This window comes from Danio rerio, chromosome 4, assembly GCF_052040795.2.
Source record: "Danio rerio strain M-AB ecotype USA chromosome 4, GRCz13ab, whole genome shotgun sequence".
NCBI classification, from domain to species: Eukaryota; Metazoa; Chordata; class Actinopteri; order Cypriniformes; family Danionidae; genus Danio; species Danio rerio.
In genome coordinates, this window is record NC_141024.2 from 6,083,510 (window position 1) to 6,105,000 (window position 21,491).

A 21,491-nucleotide genomic window follows, 5' to 3' on the forward strand; every position below is an offset into this window, starting at 1 on the left:
ACACTAGGAACTGAATCAGAATAAGAGCCAAGACCAAAAACTGAATCAAAAAAGGAGTCTAAGTTAGATAACAAGACAAGCCAAGAGTCAGAATCAGGATTAGTATCAGGTACTAAATCATAACACAATTTAGGGTTAAAATCTGAATAAAAATTTGATAAGAAAATCTGAATCCAAACTATTAGAAGGAGGATTTTCAAATCAGAATAAGACTCAAAATCAAACTAAGACTCAAAATGATTGAACCAGAATACACGATTAGGATTAGAATCATGAATCAAAACAGATTCAGAAGAATTAAAATCAGAACCAAATTAGAACACAATTCAGGGTTAGAATCTGAATCAAAATTTTAAAAAGAACATACTAGAATGAGGAGAAGATTAACAATCAAAAAAGGACTCAAAATGAGGGAACCAGAATTCAAATCAAAGTCAAATTACAAATTACAATCAGAATCGAAATCAAGGCCAAAACTAGAATCAGAAAAAAAATCTGAATCAGGAATCAAACTAGGAACTGAATCGGAATAAGAGTCACAATCGAATTCTGAATCAATCGAAGTAAGAGTCAAAAGAGTTAATTCATATCAAAATAAGAGTCAGGATCTGGGCTAGAATCAGGAACTGAACGAGAATAGGAGTCTGTATTAGTATCTGTCAAAAATCAATATTTGACTAATAATATTATATGAACGAAATTCAAGTGATGAATTCAGAACAATAAGAAACAGTCTGAATCAGAATGAAGAGCTGTAATAAAGTGCATCAGGCTCCTGAAACAAATAAAGCCTAAAACTCACACACACACACACACACACAACAAAATATGAACAAAACAAAACAACTATTAATTTAATCAAGCTGTGAATAGCAAAGCAAATAAAAAAAGAGGGTGTAGGATAACATCAAACTCCATTTCATCTCCACTCGGCTCAATTCATCTCCACTAAGATAATAACAAGCGAGTTAATCTGGGGCAACTCAGCAGTTTTAAACAGCATCAAAGGCTTTTCTTGTGTGTAAATGAACCCCCGGTACAGAACATTCCCTTCTGAGTAACTGGAAATACACAGACTCAGCAAAGGAGAAATACAAATGCTACACTTTTTTCTTCTCCATACGCTTTTCTGTACGCCCTCAAGATCCTGCCTTTAACTAAAGTGTCTTTCCTCCATCCTTTCTCCTTTTTTTCCTCTCTCTCTCCTCGCTCTTTCTCCAGGGTAATAAGTCGACTCTCTCATTCCGTCACACGCTGTGCTACATTGATCAGGCCTGCAGGTCAAGTTCAATAGGAGCAGTGAGTGCCTCTTTTTTTCTCTCTCTCTTTTTCCAGAGACCAACACACACACACACACACACACCTACACAATCTGAAATGCGCATAATTGCACACAAAAACACACACATTCGCACATACAAAGTGTTGCATGTCCCTCTAAGGAGGTCAGACTCCTGGAACGACTGTTGCAGCCTGTAAACAGCGGCTGAGCTCCCACTTCATTAACATTCAAGCACACAAACAAACAGTCAGAAAACAAGAGCGGAACGTTCCAGAAAAACACTGTGTGATGTTTTGCACGCTGACAGTGACGGGAGACTTTGCATATAGCACTCATGCACAAAAACAAACGCAAAATAAAATATATATAAATATTTCTTAGTGTTTTTGTCGTGTTTATATGTAGGAGTTATACAATTAGATCTATACACTGTAAAAATATCTGTTATTTAAATATCTAATGTAAATATCTGCTATATTAGTATTTGATGATTTACAGTATTTTTTTCTGTTTATTTATGGTTGTGAGTTGTAGTTGGGATGTTGAGCTTTGCTGACTTTTGATGATGATCTGTGCATTTTATCGAAGTGACTTTTACTATAGTTGTTTGTGATGATATATTGTATAATTATAGAGAATTAAATCTGTAACATAACAGACAAAGCACTTGCAGTTTATTGCAAGGTTTTGTTTAGTAATTTACAACCCCAAACCAGACAATACATCACATCAATCTATTAAAAAATGTCAATAAAGGTCCCTTTTTCAAACTTTTCAACATCTAAAGTTGTTGGGGGAAAGAGCAAGGTCCCACAATGCAATTATAAAGCATAAATGAATAATAATCATTTTAAAAAATGAATCACAAAACATGAAAAATTGTGATAACACTTTATTTTGATGGTCCATTTGAGTATTAGTAGACTGTCTGCTTAATATCTGCTGATATTGCTTCTTCAACAGAAATTTCACTGACAATAAGAAACTTTGCAAGTACAAGTCAACTTACACTAACCCTTACCCCAACCCCAACTTATAGGCAAGTTTAATCTACTCATAATCTAATAAGAATTAGTTGCAACGTAACTTAAATTAAAATAAAGTGTGACCAAAATGTTAACTAGTCTGATCTCACGAGGAATCATAACTATTTTACGCTGTCAGTTTAGTGGCTAATTTGTACAAATTCGTACGAGTTTGGTTGTATGAAAATGTACAATTTTTAAAAAGAAGGCGTGGCACCCAACCCCGCCCCTAATTCCAACCTTCATTGGGGGATGAGCAAATCGTACTAAATTGTATGAATGAAATCGTAAAGATGCATTTGAATAAGTCACTAAATCAAAAAGTTACAAATTGTCGTGAGATAGCATTGTGAATTACAGATATTTTCTACAGTTAAAAAATTAAAAACTGCCTTTATTCAAGTCAAAATAAAACAAATAAGACTTTCTCCAGAAGAAAAAATATTATTAGACATACTGTGAAAATTCCCTCGCTTTGTTAAACATTGTTTAGGAAATATTTAAAATAATATATATTAATATTATTAATAATAATAATAATAATATATATATATATATATATATATATATATATATATATATAGTTGAAGTCAGAATTATTAGCACCCCTGAATTATTAGACCGCTTGTTAATTTTTTACCCAATTTCTGTTTAACGGAGAGCAGATTATTTCAACACATTTCTAATCATATTAGTTTTAATAACTCATCTCTAATAATGAATTTATTTTATCTTTGTCATGAAATAATATTTTACTAGATAACAGCTTTAAGTGACATTTAAAGGCTTAACTAGGGTGATAAGGTTAACTAGGCAGGTTAGGGTAATTAGGCAAGTTATTGTATAATGATGGTTTGTTCTGTAGACTATCAAGAAAAAAATATAGCTTAAAGGGGCTAATAATTTTGTCCCTAAAATGGTGTTTATTAAATATTAAAGCCGCTTTTATTCTAGCCGAAATAAAACAAATAAGACTTTCTCCAAAAGGAAAAATATTATCGAACATTCTGTGAAAATTTCCTTGCTCTGTTTAACATCATTTGAAAAATATTTTAAAAAGAAGAAAAAAATTCGAAGGGGGCTAATAATTCTGACTTTAACTGTATTTATATAAAAAGCATTATATATATATATATATATATATATATATATATATATATATATATATATATATATATATATATATATATATATATATATATATATATATAATGCTTTTTTGGACCAGCACACAAGCCTCAAGTGTCAAATTCCCGTTTGTGTTCATGTGTGTTTTAGAAAGATGGCTTTTAATTCATACCAAAGAGAGCCCCAGTTCATTCAATAACATTTACATTAAGACACACTTGGCACCGCACCGCTGTGCTGTTTTATGGGATGCGTTTTAGCAATAAAAGGAGCTAGCATTTATTGCTAACACCGAGGGTCATTATGAGACACACTGACCTCCACAGCACAGACACACAAATGAATTCATAAAGTATTCGCACACCCATCGCACACACACACACACACACACACACACACACACACACACACACACACACACACACACACACACACACACACACACACACACTAATACACAAACACACACACACAATCTCATGAAACAGCCCTCGGTCCGTTTGCACTGGACCATGGCAAACAGTGCACATCTGTTAATATACACAAAGTAATTACACTTTCATTTAGTGTGCACACACACACACACACACACACACACACACACACACACACAGAACACACACACACACACACACAGCACTTTTCATTAAACACACTCTGACTGTTTTGAGCAGACGAACCATCTCATTAGCGACTGCTGGGAGGTGCTGTGTGTGTGTGTGTGTGTGTGCGTGTGTGTGTGTGTGTCTACATCAATTGCTTTGTGTATGAAAATGTAGTCAGACAGCACTAGCATGTGTCATGGTACTTAGTTTCTCTTTCCGTTACGGCTATTTCATCAATTTATCTTTATTTCTTTCTGTTTGATGAAGACAAACTGTATTGTCCCCAAGGCATTTTTCTCTTCAGCTGTCCTCCCTCTTTAAAAAATTACCAAACTGCAGCCTGTGCCAAAACACTGTTCTCGCGGAGGATATTGTTATTAAAATGAGACATCAGTGCCAGAGCCAAAATTATAATCAGAACATGAGTCATAATCATCGGATGAGGTTTAGAATCGGAAACAGCATCAGAGTAAGACTCAGAGTCAGGATCAGGACCAAAATCAGAGCCAAAGATAGAATCAGATATTATTCTGTAACACTTTCCAATAAGGTTGTATTAGTTATTGTTATTTAATGCATTTACTAACATGAATAAACAAAGAACAATGTATTTATTACAGCATTTGCTCATGTTAATTACCGATAGTTACTGAATGAAAATAGTTGTTCATTGTTAGTTTTGTTAACACACAAGCATTAGCTAATGTTAACAAGCATGCATTTTGATGTTAATCATGTATTAGTAAATGTTAAACTATAATTAATAAATGCTGTATTATAAGTATTGTTTATAATTATGTTAGTAGCTAACATTAACTAATGTAACCTTATTGTAAAGTGTGACTACAGTTCTTCTAGACAGGAAATAACCGATGCCACCTAAACTGTCTGTCACTTTGGCTTTGTATTTTCAGAACTTTGAGTGATGTAATGTTATTTTCGAAAAAAAGATAATAATATATTTGTATTATTTTTTTTTTTTAAGAGAATCAACCGGAATATTTTACAAAAACATGGGACCTTTAATTATCTATATTGAGAAGAATGTACTCCTCCAACCATGAATCCCTCCAACATCCTCTCCCTCTACCCTTACAAGATTTACTATTTTAACAAATTATTTTTTATTTGATTTATTTATTTATTTTTTATTATTATTTTTTTAATTATTATTATTATTATTATTATTATTATTATTATTATTATTATTATTATTATTATTATTATTATTATTATTATTATTATTATTATGGGATGCACGGTGGCGCAGTGGGTAGCATGTTCGCCTCACAACATGAAGGTTGCTGGTTCGAGCCCCAACTGGGTCAGTTGGCAATTCTGTGTGGAGTTAGCATGTTCTCCCCATGTTGGCGTGGGTTTCCCCCACAAGTCCAAAAACATGCGCTAAGGGTAAACTGGGTAAGCTAAATCGTCCGTAGTGTATGAGTGTGACTGAGTGTGTGTGGATGTTTCCCAGTGATGGGTTAAAGCCGGAAGGGCATCCGCTGCGTAAAACATATGCTAGATAAGTGTGGCGACCCCAGATTAATAAAAGAACTTAGTCGAAAAGAAAATTAATGAATATTATTATTATTATTATTTTGTTCATATGTTTCTGCTAGTTTGTGGTTAAAAAACAAAAACAAAATGAAAACAATTTTGTTACTTAATACTACCACCTAACCAGTGATCGCTCTCTAGAGATTGCTGGTTCTCACGCGAACACCATGGACTACACTTCCGCCTTCCTCTGGACTACATATGCATACATGCTCTCCGGTCACACTCATGCCTGCTCATTCATCTAGACTGATTACACTCGCACCACCTGAGGACTTTCAGAGACTGATTTCACACCCTTTATAAGCCACTCATTCACCCATCCAGTTTGCCGAGTCTTGCTAATCTGTTGATAGCATTACAAAGCGTTTTCCCTGTCTTGTTTCCCGTGTTCAGACCTTAGCCTTGTTTATCCGTGTTCTCCTGTTTAGCCGCCTGCCTTACGACCTATTGCCTGTTATACTACTACGATTCTGGACTGCCTGAATATACCTGTTTGCACCTGTTTGATCATTACTTGCCTGACGCTGAATAAACCTGCATTGTGGATCTTACCTCCAGTTGTCTCTGTCACTTCCCCGTGGTAACAAATACCTGCAACGTACCTTGTTTTAATAAAAATACAACCAAAAAGAAAAAAAATTATATAATATACAATAGAATCGGAATATGATTCAGAATCAGAATTTGAATCTAATCAGAGCAAAACTTCAATCAGAATTGAGTCATCACATTTGTAGGATTAAAGTGAGGAACCAAATCAGAATCTGAATCTAAATCAGAGCCAAAATAAAAAAAAGTAAAAAAATTGCCATAATCAGTGGTATAAAATTTCACCAAATGATTGAATAGCACTATTTTGAAAATAATTTATAGTCACACTTTATTTCAAGGTTGAATTCTCACTTTTAGCAAACCATTAATTATTTAAATGTATTTTATTTTTTAGGGGTTTCACCTTCATTGACAGGGCAGTGGATTTTTACAGACAGAAAACTGTGGGGAGCAGAGATAGGGAAAGGATCGGCAAAGGACCTCAAGTCGACAAAAGAACTCGGGTCGCTGCGAACACCTCATTCAGAGGGGGGGGACTGGGACAGCATTTTCAACCGGGAAAAGTTAGTGAAGGTCAGGCCAAAGTGAAGAGGGGTGCATCACAGTGGTAGGCCAGAAAGAGGCCCTATGGCCAGTCAGCCCCTGACCTCAGTACTATGTGTCAACACACTAACAACTAAGCTTCTAACTTTCTTCTCATTAATAGATAAAGGTATAGGTATTTGTTTAGGGATGCAGAATAAGATCATACTGAACATGTGCTTTGTATGTACTAAAAAGCAGCCAGTATCTAAATAACATGTTAACTAATTAATAAATAGTTTATTGAATGGATTATTTTGATTGAAGGATTCTGCAAGGGGGTAGGTCATGCATGTAATAAACAAACTTCAAGCATTGATGAATGCAATAAGGCAAATATGAAAGTGAAATAAACAGTGCATGCTTTATGCTTTGTATATTTAAAATTAAAAATACACTGCTAAATCAACTCAACATTATGCGATGTGACTATTGCGGATGCACACATTGCGGTATCGATGATGAATTGACATACTGTGCAGACCTCATCAGTAGACTAGGCTTAGAATCAGAACTGAATCTGAATAATAATTAGAATCAGAGTCATAATCATCAGATCAGGATCAGGAAAAATACACTCACAAGGTGATTTTTTGTCTGCTTGTTCAAACTACTTCTTTAAAATGAGCTGAATCAACACAATTATTCCGTTTTTAGGGGGACAACTTAATTGTTCAATCTACTTAAATTTGCCAACATAATCAAGTTCACTTAATCGATTTGAAGAAATTTAATCAGACATGAAGAAATGATTGCATGTGAAACCCAGCATTTTTTATTACAGTGTGTGTTTTTTAGATCTTGCACGTATCAGAGAGACACTGACATTAGATTAGTGTGTTTTTCTAACATTTGTGCTCCATATATGTTCTGTCTGTTCATGCATTCGCTGGGATTTGAAGCCATGGCCTTGTCACTGCTGCTGCTGCTCTACAGTTTGAGCTGCAGAAACACATTCGTGCCAGATTGAATATACCTGTAACCTGTCAGTGTCTCAGCTCTGCATCGTATTAAATGAGTTTTCTAATGTTTGTAGAAGCGAACCAGTGGTCTGTCTGAGAGTAAATGTTTAAAGGAAGCGTACAGCTGTGTGTACAGTCATGTTTGAAGAAACCCGCTGCCTTTTCCAGCTCATCATTTGTGCACAGATGAAGAGGAAATACAAACAAGGATGAAATTTCATCCAAATTTGAAATAAAAATGATCAAATTTGTTTATATTATACCTGTTTTTAATCATTTAAAGACAAATTACATATGCATATACATGTACGCTCACTAAAGCATCATTTCTCCTTCATGCATTTTAACATGTTTTGCTTATCCTGGTCTCTCAGATAGACATGCATGACACTAGACACTAAAGGGAGTTTTGGGAGAGGATGAAGGTCCACACGGTTGCCATGGAGCCAAAGGGTCGCGGGGGTCACAGCTGCAAGAGGCAGCTTTAGGAGATCGCTAACAATTGGGGGTCCACTAATCACACACACACACAGACACACACACACACAGGGGTTTAAATGGAGCACCAGCTCAGCCTGATTCACTCTTAGCAGGAATTCCGTGAGCAGCCACTCAGCCTTTCTCTGTTTCACCCCTTCATTCTCCAAATCTCTCACCTCTCGCCCCTCTGTTGGGCCAGCAAACCACTTCAACAGTCTCACCCTCCCACACGCACACACACACACACACACACAAACACCGCAAGATGTCCTTGGTCCTTTATGGCGGAGGACAGATGGTGTCCTGCCTTAAACCACTCAATTCTTTTTTCCCCTTCTCTCTCTATTTTTTATCTGTGAAGGAAGGGGGAGACAGGCTCTTGGGAAAGTGACCTAAACGTGCTGAACGCTTTAGTGAGGCTGAAGTGGGAAAAGAGAGAAAATGTGCTATATCTGAGGCAAAAACACTAGCAACTGTCCAGTTTTTGGCTTTTCATAAAGTGTTTTTAGTCTAATGTGAACAGAGATCTCCAAGATATGCTTGTAAGTATTTCTTTTGTTGCACTTAATCAATTTGTGTGTGGATTTCATTTACAGTATTGTTATACACAGTATATTAGTGTTTTGTTCCCAATATTCGCAGATGTCCTAAAGAAGTTACAGATCACTGGAGTCTTCAGATGCTGATGTTTTGGAGATGGTTCTCATTTAGATTCTCCTCTGCTGAATGTGGCATACTGAAGGCAAAACTACTATAATTATCAATAAAGTGTTTTTAGTCAGATGCAAACAGAAATCGCCAAAATTTGCTTGTGTTTCTTTTGTTGCACTTAATCAATTTGTGTGTGGATTTCATTTACAGTAAATATATTACTGTTTTCCTACCAATATTCACAGATGTTCTAAAGAAGTTCCAGAATTGCTAAAGTGCTAAAGGATGTGACATTTTGGAGTATAAAACACATTTTTTTTACATAAAATTATCATTTTTTTTGGCCTTTTGTAAAGTATCTTTAGTCTAATGTGAACAGAGATCTCCAAAATATGCTTGTAAGTATTTCTTTTGTTGCACTTAATCAATTTGTGTGTGGATTTTATTTACAGTATTATTATACATACAGTATATTAGTGTTTTGTTCCCAATATTCGCAGATGTCCTAAAGAAGTTCCAGATCACTAGAGTCTTCAGATGCTGATGTTTTGGAGATGGTTCTCATTTAGATTCTCATATAGAATGCTTAATGTGGCACACTGGAGGCAAAACAACTATAACTCCTATCAATTTGTTGACTTTCATAAAATGTTTTTGGTCTAATGCAAACAGAAAACTCCAACATTTGCTTGTAAATGTTTCTTTTGTATAGATGTAAATGACAATATTATTATATCTTAGTGTTTTGTTAAAATATTCACAAATGTTTTAAAGACTTTCTAGATCACTACAATCTTCTGAGGCTGATGTTTTGGAGATGTTCTCATTTTCTAGAATGCTAAAGTGCTAAAGGATGTGACATATCAGAGGGAAAAACATTTTTTTTCATGCAACTATCAAATTTAGTCTAATGCAAACAGACATTTCCAAAATATGCTTTTAAGTGTTTCTTTTGTAGCATTTAAGCAATGTATGCTTGTAGATTTCAATTACAATATTATTATATATTAGTGTTTAGTTAAAAGTGTTTACAGAAGTCCAAAAGAAGTTCCAGATCCCCAGAACAATGCTGACTTTTCTGGAATGCTAAAGTGCCAAAGAATGTGGCGTATTGGAGGCAAAAGCTGCTTTTTTTCATGAAACTATAAATATTTTTGTTTGTTTTTTTGTAAAGTGTTTTAGTCTAATGTAAAAAGAAAAAAAATCTTCAAAATAAGCTTGTGTTTTCTTTTGTTGCACTCATTCAGTTTGTGTGTGGATTTCATTTACAGTATTATTATACGTATATTAGTATTTTGTTCCCAATATTCACAGATGTCCTTAAGAAGTTCCAGATCACTAGAGTCTTCAGATGCTGATGTTTGGTGATGGTTCTCATTTAGATTCCCCTCTAGAATGCTAAATGTGGCACACTGGAGGCAAAACAACTATAACAACTATCAATTTGTTGACTTTCAAGTGTTTTTAGTCAAATGCAAACAGAAATCTCCAAAATTTGCTTGTGTTTCTTTTGTTGCACTTAATCAATTTGTGTGTGGATTTCATTTACACTACACACATTAGTGTTTTCCTACTAATATTCACAGATCTTCTAAAGACGTTCCACAACTGCTAAAGTGCTAAAGGATGTGACATTTTAGAGTTTTTTTCATGGAACTATAAGATTTTGGCTTTTTGTAAAGTATTTTTTGTCTAATGCAAACAGAAATCTCCAAAATATGCTTGTAAGTGTTTTTTTTGTTGTTGTTGTTGTTGCACTAAATCAGTTTGTGTATAGATGTAAATGACAATATTAATATATCTTAGTGTTTTGTTAAAATATTCACAAATGTTTTAAAGGCTTTCTAGATCACTACAATCTTCTGAGGCTGATGTTTTGAAGATGTTCTCATTTTCTAGAATGCTAAAGTGCTAAAGGATGTGACATATCAGAGGGAAAAACACTGTTTTTTTTTTCATGCAACTATCAAATTTAGTCTAATGCAAACAGACATTTCAAGTGTTTCTTTTGTTGCACTTATGCTTGTAGATTTCAATTACAATATTATTATATATTAGTGTTTAGTTAAAAGTGTTTACAGAAGTCCAAAAGAAGTTCCAGATCACCAGAACAATGCTGACTTTTCTGGAATACTAAAGTGCCAAAGAATGTGGCGTATTGGAGGCAAAAACTGCTTTTTTTCATGAAACTATAATTTTTTTTGTTTGTTTTTTTGTAAAGTGTTTTAGTCTAATGTAAAAAGAAAAAAAATCTTCAAAATAAGCTTGTGTTTTCTTTTGTTGCACTCATTCAGTTTGTGTGTGGATTTCCTTTACAGTATTATTATACGTATATTAGTATTTTGTTCCCAATATTCACAGATGTCCTTAAGAAGTTCCAGATCACTAGAGTCTTCAGATGCTGATGTTTGGTGATGGTTCTCATTTAGATTCCCCTCTAGAATGCTAAATGTGGCACACTGGAGGCAAAACAACTATAACAACTATCAATTTATCAAAATTTGCTTGTGTTTCTTTTGTTGCACTTAATCAATTTGTGTGTGGATTTCATTTACAGTACATACATTAGTGTTTTTCTACTAATATTCACAGATGTTCTAAAGACGTTCCACAACTGCTAAAGTGCTAAAGGATGTGACATTTTAGAGTTTTTTTCATGGAACTATAAGATTTTGGCTTATTGTAAAGTATTTTTTGTCTAATGCAAACAGAAATCTCCAAAATATGCTTGTAAGTGTTTTTTTTTTTTTTTTTTTTGCACTAAATCAGTTTGTGTATAGATGTAAATGACAATATTAATATATCTTAGTGTTTTGTTAAAATATTAACAAATGTTTTAAAGACTTTCTAGATCACTACAATCTTCTGAGGCTGATGTTTTGAAGATGTTCTCATTTTCTCCCATAAAAATGATGTACAAGAGGCATCATTGTGTACAAATTTATAATCAAATAACTTAATTCTATTCACCTGCATTGTGTTGTAGCCTCAAATAAAGGACCATTTTTGTTTTCTAATGAGCAATTGAACCATTCAGTGCTCACTAATAGCTAAACACACTCTCTGTTAACCCGTGCTGGTTCTCTATGATTCTCTTCCTCAGCTGTTAGTGAGTGCATGTGGCCATCAGCGTTCAACCGGACAGATTAACAGCCATTTTAACCTATAGTTCAGACAGCTCCATTGATCTGGACTGATATACTTCGGTATAAATCCCCAGTGAAACAAATCAGGGTCGAAATCTGGGTTTAATCTGAGGTTAGTCCATCTCTATTGATCCAGCAGGGCTTTCAGGACTCTGCTCTTCTAGAATTATAGGAGTGTTTTGAAGTTCATGAGGAAAGTTCTGATGTTCTAGATAGAATCATGGGATTGTTCTGATGATGGAGCTCACATTAGGAAAGTTCTAATCTTATGGAAGTTCTACTGTAGAAAGGGTGTGTTCTGACAGTATGAAAGACATTTTAATGCATTTTAATTGAGTGTTTTTATGTCAGTGCTCACACACACAAGAACCTTTTTAGCATTCTAGATCACTGGAATGTTCTAAGGCTGATGTTCTCGTGTTCTCTAGAATTATCAGAAGCTTCTGATGATGGTTAGCGGAGATCTACAAATAGAGTGCTTTTATATCATACCATCAAGAAATATGAGATGTTCTTGGTCCTCCGTGTGTGTGAGCACTGACATAAAAACAATTCATGAATTCATTTATTAATTTTCCTTCAGCTTAGTCCCTTATTTATCAGGGGGCCCCACGGCGGAATGAACCGTCAACTATTCCAGCATATGTTTTACACAGCAGATGCCTTTCCAGCTGCAACCCAGTAATGGGAAACACCCATACACCCACACATGCATACACTACACCAATTAGGCTTATTCAATTCACCTATAATGCATGTCTTTGGACTGTGGGGGAACCGGAGGCCACGGAGGAAACCCACGCCAACACAAGGAGAACATGCAAACTCCAAGCAGAAATGCCAACTGACCCAGCTGGGACTCGAATCAGTGACCTGCTTGCTGTGAGGCGAAAGTGCTAACCTCTGAGCCACCGTGGATTCAATACATGGACAACTCTGCAAACCATCATCAGAAGATTCCAGCTATTCTAGAACTGTAGAATATGAGAACATCAACATTTAAATATTACCAGATACAGGACAGTACAGTATTGTCAGTTTATGTCAGTGAGCATTTCCGCCAATGCTTTCAGTCATAGTGCTTTAAAGTCTGGGGGTTCTATTTTAATGATCTAGGTGCACAGTCTAAAGCTCATGGTGCGAAAGCATTAACGGCGTGTCTGAATCCACTTTTGCTATTTAAGGGCGGAAGAATACGCTCAGCAGCAGAGCATATGGTCTAACAGGGTATACTGATTATTCTCTTAATGAGTTATGGGTGTGTTTTAAGCATATTGTGCCTTAAACCAATCAGAGTCTCCTTTCTTATTCTCTTTAAGAGTCAGTTGCGTCTGACCATGGTGCATTTGCTTTGTACATGGTGGACTTTGTAAGAGGAAATACTGAACGCTTCACTAGCAGGTTAAACAGACCAACTGCAGCACATGGATAAAGAACGAGCCTCCTCCATTCGGCCTCTTTACTTTCTCTTTACTTTACTCTTTACTCCTTTTACACTGAAGACATTTATTAGCCTACATATTTAATTTTATCTGTTAAGCACAAAGATTTGTTTTAAAACTATTTCTAAATTCAGTTGTAATTTCCAGCAAAAGAATAAATAAACAATAATAAAGAGTGGTCAAAAACTGAGTCATATCCAAACACACGTCCTGTTCTTATGCCCCATATGGTGATGCACACGTCTCCAAAACCCGACAGGTGGACAAATCTAAGCTTGCTTTTATTAAAGCAAATATAAATATGCATATAATAAATAACACTGCTAATAATAATGACATTATACAGATTGTCATGAATAAACTGAAAAAGCCCCCTGACATGAAGATAGCATGGCTTAGTGTTTTTATATTTATGCAAAAAATAATAATAATAATCTTATTACAACAATAATAATCTCTTTTTTTTCATTTGTAAAGATATTTGTCTATTTCTGTACATCATGTGTGTATAAAGCAATGTGTACACGTTTTGGACCTGTATAGGTGCATTAGCTGGTCAATGGCGCTGTGTATTTCAGTTCCTCAAAATTGCAATGCGCCAACAATGAGCCTTAACACACATCCTTTATATACCAGCACACCCATTAGTCCACAAAGTGGTGCAAATGGATTTATTATTTAAATAACATGGTGCAAAATGTGAAAATTAGGGTTGCACTGGTCTGAAAAAAGCAACAAATGGCACCAAACAGGTCTTGCGCCTTATTACGCCGGCTGTATTGTAGGTCCACCTTCACATGGGTATTTATATTTTAATTAGCTTAGAAAAATATCTATTATCTGTTTATTTTAGTATGATCATTATATATATATATTTTTTTATTAATTTTTTTTTAATTGCTGTTACATACAGTATATTGAAAAAAAAATCGTTATTGCAACAATAATGCATATATTTCCCCAGTATATGATGCAGCCCTAAACAGATCAGACTGCAGGAGGAGCAAAACACCCGTGTGGGCTTTTAATGGTCTGTTGCAAAAGCGGTAAAATCCAATCAGCCATTAAACTACCAAACTCCTGCCTGGGTCCAGGAGAAAGAGAATCACAGTTTTCACCCGTTCGGTCGTAAAAGTTTCGTCAACAGGGGAATCAATCAGCGAGCTCGCCGCCTCCCAAAGATCGCGGACGATCAACTAAATATCTTAATGACTTTAGGATTTGCACATTACAGTTTTATCATAACTGCCTAAGCTTCTCAGACAAAGATTTACAGCCATTATCTAAATAATACCCCTAATTAGTGTGTTCATTATATCCTCCCACACAAAGCCAGAGACACAGACACCTCTGGATTACCTACTTAATCTGATGATGCGATGTCATTTTCCCACTCTCTGGAACCGGTACCAAATGTTTGTCACAATCGGGCGGAAAATACATAATCCTCACAAATGCGCTAAATTAGAGGAACATCACACCAGACATGGAGCAAAAATCTCAACGCACAACCCACAGGAACATGCAGGAGCTCCAAACCATATTAAACTCCCACAGCCTGCTGAAATATAGATGTAATTCGGCATTTTTATTGTAATAATGGATATGCCCACTGGGCTTCAAAAGTATACATATTTAAACAACGACCCGATAAAAATGAGGCAGCTATATTGAGTCTGTCAATGAAGGGAAAGGATCAAGCAGGGGGAGATTAGGTTATAAAACTGCATTATATTCGTTTAAAGTTTGAAATCTAATGTGTATTTAAATGCAGAAACATATGTAGAATGCAGAAACACGGTAAACATACAGTGTGCAGCTCAAAACAATGCTGTAAAATCAGTTTTCACTCAGTTATTCCCAATAAAATTCACAATTACAAAGAATTACAGTGAATTTAAATACGAATGTTGCCATTTACAACATCTTTTGCATAAAAAAACAAAAGTGTGTGTGTGCGTGTGTGTGTGCGTGTGTGTGTGTGTATGTGCTTTGGTTGCTGCTGACCTTATTGTGTGTGAGTGTGTGTGACCTTGTGCAGTTGTGTGTGTTGTACATTTGTGTGTATGTGTTTTTTGTACGTATATGTGTATGTTGGTGTTGTTGAGCTCTGTTGTGCATGTTCGTAGTGTGTGTGTGTGTGTGCGTGTGTGTGTGTGTGTGTGTGTGTGAGTGTGTTTTGGGTGCTGTTTACCGGAGTTGTGCGTGTGTAGTGTGTGTATAAGTGTGTGTTTTGGGTGCTGTTGACCTGAGTTGTGTGTGTGCTCAGTATATGCATATGTGTGTGTGTGTGTGTGTGTGTGTGTGTGTGTGTCTTTTGGGTGCTGCTGACCCGAGTTGTGTGTTTGTGCAGTGTATGGATGTGTGTCTGTGTGTTTTGGGTGCTGCTGACCTGAGTTGTGCATGTGTGTAGTGTATGCATGTGTGTGTGTGTGTGTATGTGTGTTTTGGGTGCTGTGGACCTGAGTTGTGTGTGTGTGCAGTGTGTGTATATGTGTGTGTTTAGGTGCTGCTGACCTGAGTTGTGCATGTACGCACCGTGTGTGTGTGTGTATGTGTGTGTGTGTGTGTGTGTGTTTGTTTTGGATGCTGCTGACCTAAGTTGTGCATGTGCGCAGTGTGTGTGTGTGTGTGTTTTGTGTGCTGCTGACCTGAGTTGTGCATGTGCGCAGTGTGTGTGTGTGTGTGTGTGTGTGTGTGTTTGTGTGTGTGTGTGTGTGTGTGTGTGTGTGTGTGTGTGTGTGTGTGTTTGTGTGTGTATGTTTTGGGTGCTGCTGACCTGAGTTGTTCATGTGCGCAGTGTGTGTGTGCGTAGTGTGTGTGTGTGTGTGTGTGTGTGTTTGTGTGTGTTTGTTTTGGGTGCCGCTGACCTGAGTTGTGCGTGTGCGCAGTGTGTGTGTGTGTGTGTGTGTGTGTGTGTGTGTGTGTGTGTGTTTGTGTGTGTGTGTGTGTGTGTGTATGTTTTGGGTGCTGCTGACCTGAGTTGTGCGTGTGCGCAGTGTGTGTGCGCAGTGTGTGTGTGTGTGTGTTTGTGTGTGTGTTTGTGTGTGTGTGTGTGTGTGTGTATGTTTTGGGTGCTGCTGACCTGAGTTGTGCGTGTGCGCAGTGTGTGTGCGCAGTGTGTGTGTGTGTGTGTGTGTGTGTGTGTGTGTGTTTGTGTGTGTGTTTGTGTGTGTGTGTGTGTGTGTGTATGTTTTGGGTGCTGCTGACCTGAGTTGTGCGTGTGCGCAGTGGGGGCTTTAACAGCGAGCGCTGAACTGGCCCTCTTTTATCAGCAGTATAATAGGCCTTCGCTCACAGCTGACCAACACTATCAAAGAGAGAGCAGGCATGTGGGATTACAGATTTAACGAGGCCTTTGTGCACGCTAATTACATGTGAATGAGGGTCTGCAGGAGCTCATCCACCCCTTATATCTGCCACAGGTGAACCCCAAACAAACCCCCCACACACATTTTTCGACCCAAAACACAACTCGGAGTTGATATGAGAAACATTTATGTGATGAAATTTATCCCAGCTGATTTATTTTCCTCTGCATTCACCTGAAAATGTAAAGAGTTACAAAATACACAGGTTAAAACTTAAAAATGTAAATATGTTTTATAGACATTCATCTGTATTGTTTTTGTAACGACAATATTTTATTTGTATTTCTGTTTTCTAAAACATTTGATGTATATTAATTTAATTTAATATCATTATTAATATCACATTCTTGAGATTATATAAGTATTAGGCATGGGCCGTATAAGATTCTGAGGGTATGAAAACCTTGGATAAAAATGATCACGGTTTCACAGTATTATGATTACTGTTCTAAAATTCATCCTTTTTAAATGTGTCTTTGCAATTATAAATGTGTCTTTACATTTTAAAACGTAATTTTTGCAATTTAAAACGCCGTCTTTACCTATTAAAGCAGCATATTTACATTTTAAAATGGCATCTTTACAATTCAAAACGCCGTCTTTACATATTAAAACTGCATTTTTACCATTTAAAATGTCATCTTTACATTTTAAAACGCCATCTTTACAATTTAAAGCAGCATCTTTACATATTAAAATGGGATATTTACATTTTAAAGCGTCATCTTTACATATTAAAATGGCATCTTTACATATTAAAATGGGATATTTACATTTTAAAGCGTCATCTTTACATATTAAAATGGCATCTTTACATATTAAAATGGGATATTTACATTTTAAAGCGTCATCTTTACATATTAAAATGGCATCTTTACATTTTAAAATTGCATCTTTACAATTTAAAACGCCGTCTTTACATATTAAAACAGCACCTATACATATTAAAACGCCATCTTTACATATTAAAACAGCACCTATACATATTAAAATGGCATCTTTACATATTAAAACAGCACCTTTACATATTAAAATAGAATCTTTACATATTAAAATGGAATCTTTACATATTAAAACAACACCTTTACATATTAAAACAGCACCTTTACATATTAAAATGGCATCTTTACATATTAAAACGGCACCTTTACATATTAAAACAGCAACTTTACATATTAAAACAGCACCTTTACATATTAAAATGGCATCTTTACATATTAAAATGGCATCTTTACATATTAAAACGGCATCTTTACAATTCAAAACGCCATCTTTGGATATCTTTTCTGCTGGAGATACTGTCAAAAAATCAAAAAATGTAAATAAAAAAATTACACAAACCACAGGACTGGTACAGCAGAAAATTTTGCCGGTTTTAAAACCTTGACTTTTCCAAATTGCTACACCTTGAAAACAGTTATCGTCCCATGCCTAATAAGTAAATATTGTTGATTTATTATATAATGCTTATACTGATATAATGCATGATGTCTGTCTGTTAAGGATATCTGCTCACTGTTTTAATCATGCAATGAAAAAATCTCTGAAAAAAAGAAAAATCCCCTCGGTGATCATGTTTTGAATTGGAACATTTAGTTACTCAACCGTCCTGTCTAATTAAACCACGAGAAATTAAATAACTCCAGCGCAGGGTCGGTATAATTACTGCTAATTTATGGCTGGGATTATTCACCGTTAATTCTTATTCTCTCAAACAGAGATTGGTGAAACTCTAGCAGAGATAACTGTTTAATAATAATAAACGTCAGGTTCTTTCTGTCCCTTTAACAGGTCCGGCATTGTTTATGCGTTATTAGCATGTGTAATTGAACAGCCCATAGTTTGCATATTACTTTATTAAGCTAATGTGTTTTCTGCTCGGCCGTGCACGACTGTGTTAAAGCTTCTGAATCTTAAAATTACAACTCAATTAACACGAGCGCTCTTCATATTGCAACAAAAACTCAGGAGCATTTCTCAAAAATGTAGAGATGAATTTTTTTTTTTGAGGGAAGGCATTGGATGGAAAAACACTGTTTGCTTTTAAATGCACCTGTCAGTTTTGAGATTTAAGACTTTTTGGCTTTTCTGAATTGTTTTTTCTTCACTCTAATGGAAAGAAAGCACCTGAAATACCTTTTTAGTCTTTCTGTCTTTGCACATTATCGATCGGTGTGCATAGATTTAATTACCATGCATGTTTTTTTTAATAATAATTTTTTCAGGGTGTTCACCTTTAATTGATATGGAGGGGAAGGATCGGCACAGGACCAAAATGCGGGAATCAAACTTGGGTCACCATGAGCACCAGAGTGCATGTGTCGACGCAGTAACCACTACACCACTGGCACCAACACAATACATATTTTTCAAGGCTGTTTTCTTGGTTATTTTTTGCATCTGCTAAACAGAGCCATCAATCTCAACTTTCCACCAAACTTCATAGCTTTATTCAATCACTGTTAACGATTTTTCTAAATCACACTGTATTTAACTGTAAGGGTGCTGTGGCATCTCTGGTTCGGTTCATTTGGTCCGGACCAAGGGCAATCAATGATACATTGCAGCATTTTCTGCCGTCTTTGGGTCCTTTTCACACCACACTGCTGGCTTTGGTCCGAACTAGTTGAAAAGAACCAAAATGCAGTCATGTGACAAAACCCACAACCCTCATTGGCCAGATGTTATTGAACGTATTTCCGAAAGTAAACAAACCGGCAGACACAAAATGTGGATTTTGACTACAGAGCTACAACTCCTCTGGCTGATTGTACCCCTGCTCATAGAATACTATATTGTTTGTATACATCATTGTAGACAAACTATACATTTCGAGAATGAAGTGCGGCTGCGGCTGAAAAACAATGTTTTAACATTTATCAATGTTTGCAAACGACGAAGGCGCATCGCATGTCACTTTAGAACACAGGTGTCAAACTCAGTTGCAAAAGGGCAGCAGCTCTGCAGAGTTTAGTTCCAACCCTAATTAAACACACCTGATCAAACTAATTGAGTCCTTCAGGCTTGTTTGAAACCTACAGGTAAGTGTGTTGGAGCAGGGTTGGAACTAAACTGTGCAGGACTTCGGCCCTCCAGGAATTGAGTTTGACACACCTGCTTTAGAAGGAGGCATAAGTTAATTTTTGGCTAAACTGCGACATGGTCATCTTTCGAAAACATTACCAACGATCCATCAGGTTATGTTTTTCCCTCTCTCTCTCTGGTTGAAATTGTTGGTAAAGCGCTGTCAACAAACATTTTACCTCCACATTCCATAATGCACAGCGCACCTCTTCAAGGTACTCGAGTACGATTGCCACATTTACACCTGCCCAAATTAATCCATACCAAGAGGGAAGACGAACTCTAGTGCAATTCAACCGAACTAAATAAGCCAGGTGTGAAAACACCCTAATATGAACTGAATTTTACTGTAGAACAATTTTGCAGTATGTTACTGTATTTTAAAGCTGCAGAATGAAAATGACTGTAAATTTTACAGTAAAGAAATACAATAATTACAATAGTAAATACATATACAGCAAGATAAATGATGCTGTAAATGTGAATACAGTAAGTTACTATAGATTCTACAGGAAGCTGTCCACGGTGTATATTCTGAGGAATATGCTCATACATCATTTTCCTTATATATAACTTTCTTTCGGGCAGTTCACAGGATTTTGTGAATCATGAAGTGATAAATAGATTCCCAAAATTCCCTCTTTAAAAGAATGGACTTTAATGTGTCAAATAAATCAAAGATTATCCAAAACTTATAATAGCTTGTTGTTGGAAAAATACAGAAAGCCCTCATTTTAAACAATGGTTGCAAGAATTGTCCCATTGCTTGGCTTTAGAAAAATTAACATATATAGTTGAGAAAAAAAGCTAAAAGGTTTTTCAAGATATGAAATCCCTTTGTAGGATTTCTGAAGGAAGCTGATACAAATCTTTTGTCTGTATAACTTGTGTTTTCTATCACTTGCTATTAATATTGTTGTTTTGATACCTTTATTTTGTATGTGAATGTGCATGCATTTTTTTGTATTTTCTAAATAATTTATTGATTTATTTATGTTTTGTTTAGTGCATGTTAAAAGTTCCTAAAATCAAAAAAGACAGTGTCTTTGAATGAATGAAATAAATGAATTAATTCAAGATTTTTTAAATCTGACATCAGTCAATTTTCTTTGAGCTAGAATTATCCTCATATTAGTTTATATTTAATTAAACAATAAATTATTTGCAAATGTAGCCATTTATCACATTAAAAAAAAATTGTATGCAATTCTTAAAGTCACTAATCGTTTATAGAAATAAACTAAAAAAAATTATGCTCGCATTTTGTTCAAATAAAATAAGCTAAAACAACACACTTTGTGAGGTTTTTTTTGGGACAACTTAATTGTTTTATGTTCAATCCACTTAAATTTGTCAAAACTAAAGAGCCAACTTAATTCCTTCATGTTGTCCCTACACAAATCGATTGAGTGGAACACAGCATTTTTTACAGTGTATGATGATAAATATTAGTTAATATTTTTTAACCCTCTTCACGTGCAGTGTCTTGCCTTAGGAAATATTTTCCACTGCAGAGGACAAAGATGCATGACAAGAAATAATGTGTGTAAAAAACAAAAAATGCACTCTTTATAAGATATGACTCTAATCTGGCAAAAAACTATAGTGAAAATTAAAT

At 35.4% G+C, this 21,491-nt stretch overlaps 1 protein-coding gene and 1 long non-coding RNA gene across 8 annotated transcripts in view; one reads left to right on the plus strand and one right to left on the minus strand.

Moving 5' to 3' along the window:
- Positions 1-21,491, minus strand: part of LOC148679905 (uncharacterized) — a 52,096-nt gene that overhangs the window by 23,794 nt on the left and 6,811 nt on the right. For 4 of the 7 annotated variants that reach the window (XR_015942182.1, XR_015942183.1, XR_015942184.1 and 1 more), the window contains exon 2: positions 16,629-16,728. The exons of the other annotated variants lie outside the window; for them this stretch is intronic. The gene's annotated coding sequence lies outside the window, so the exon portion shown is untranslated. The remainder of the gene's footprint in view (positions 1-16,628; positions 16,729-21,491) is intronic. 7 annotated transcript variants of the gene reach the window in all.
- On the plus strand, positions 11,046-13,151 carry LOC148679906 (uncharacterized). The gene is made up of 2 exons (XR_015942209.1): positions 11,046-12,326; positions 13,025-13,151. It is a non-coding gene; the product is annotated as an uncharacterized LOC148679906 (long non-coding RNA).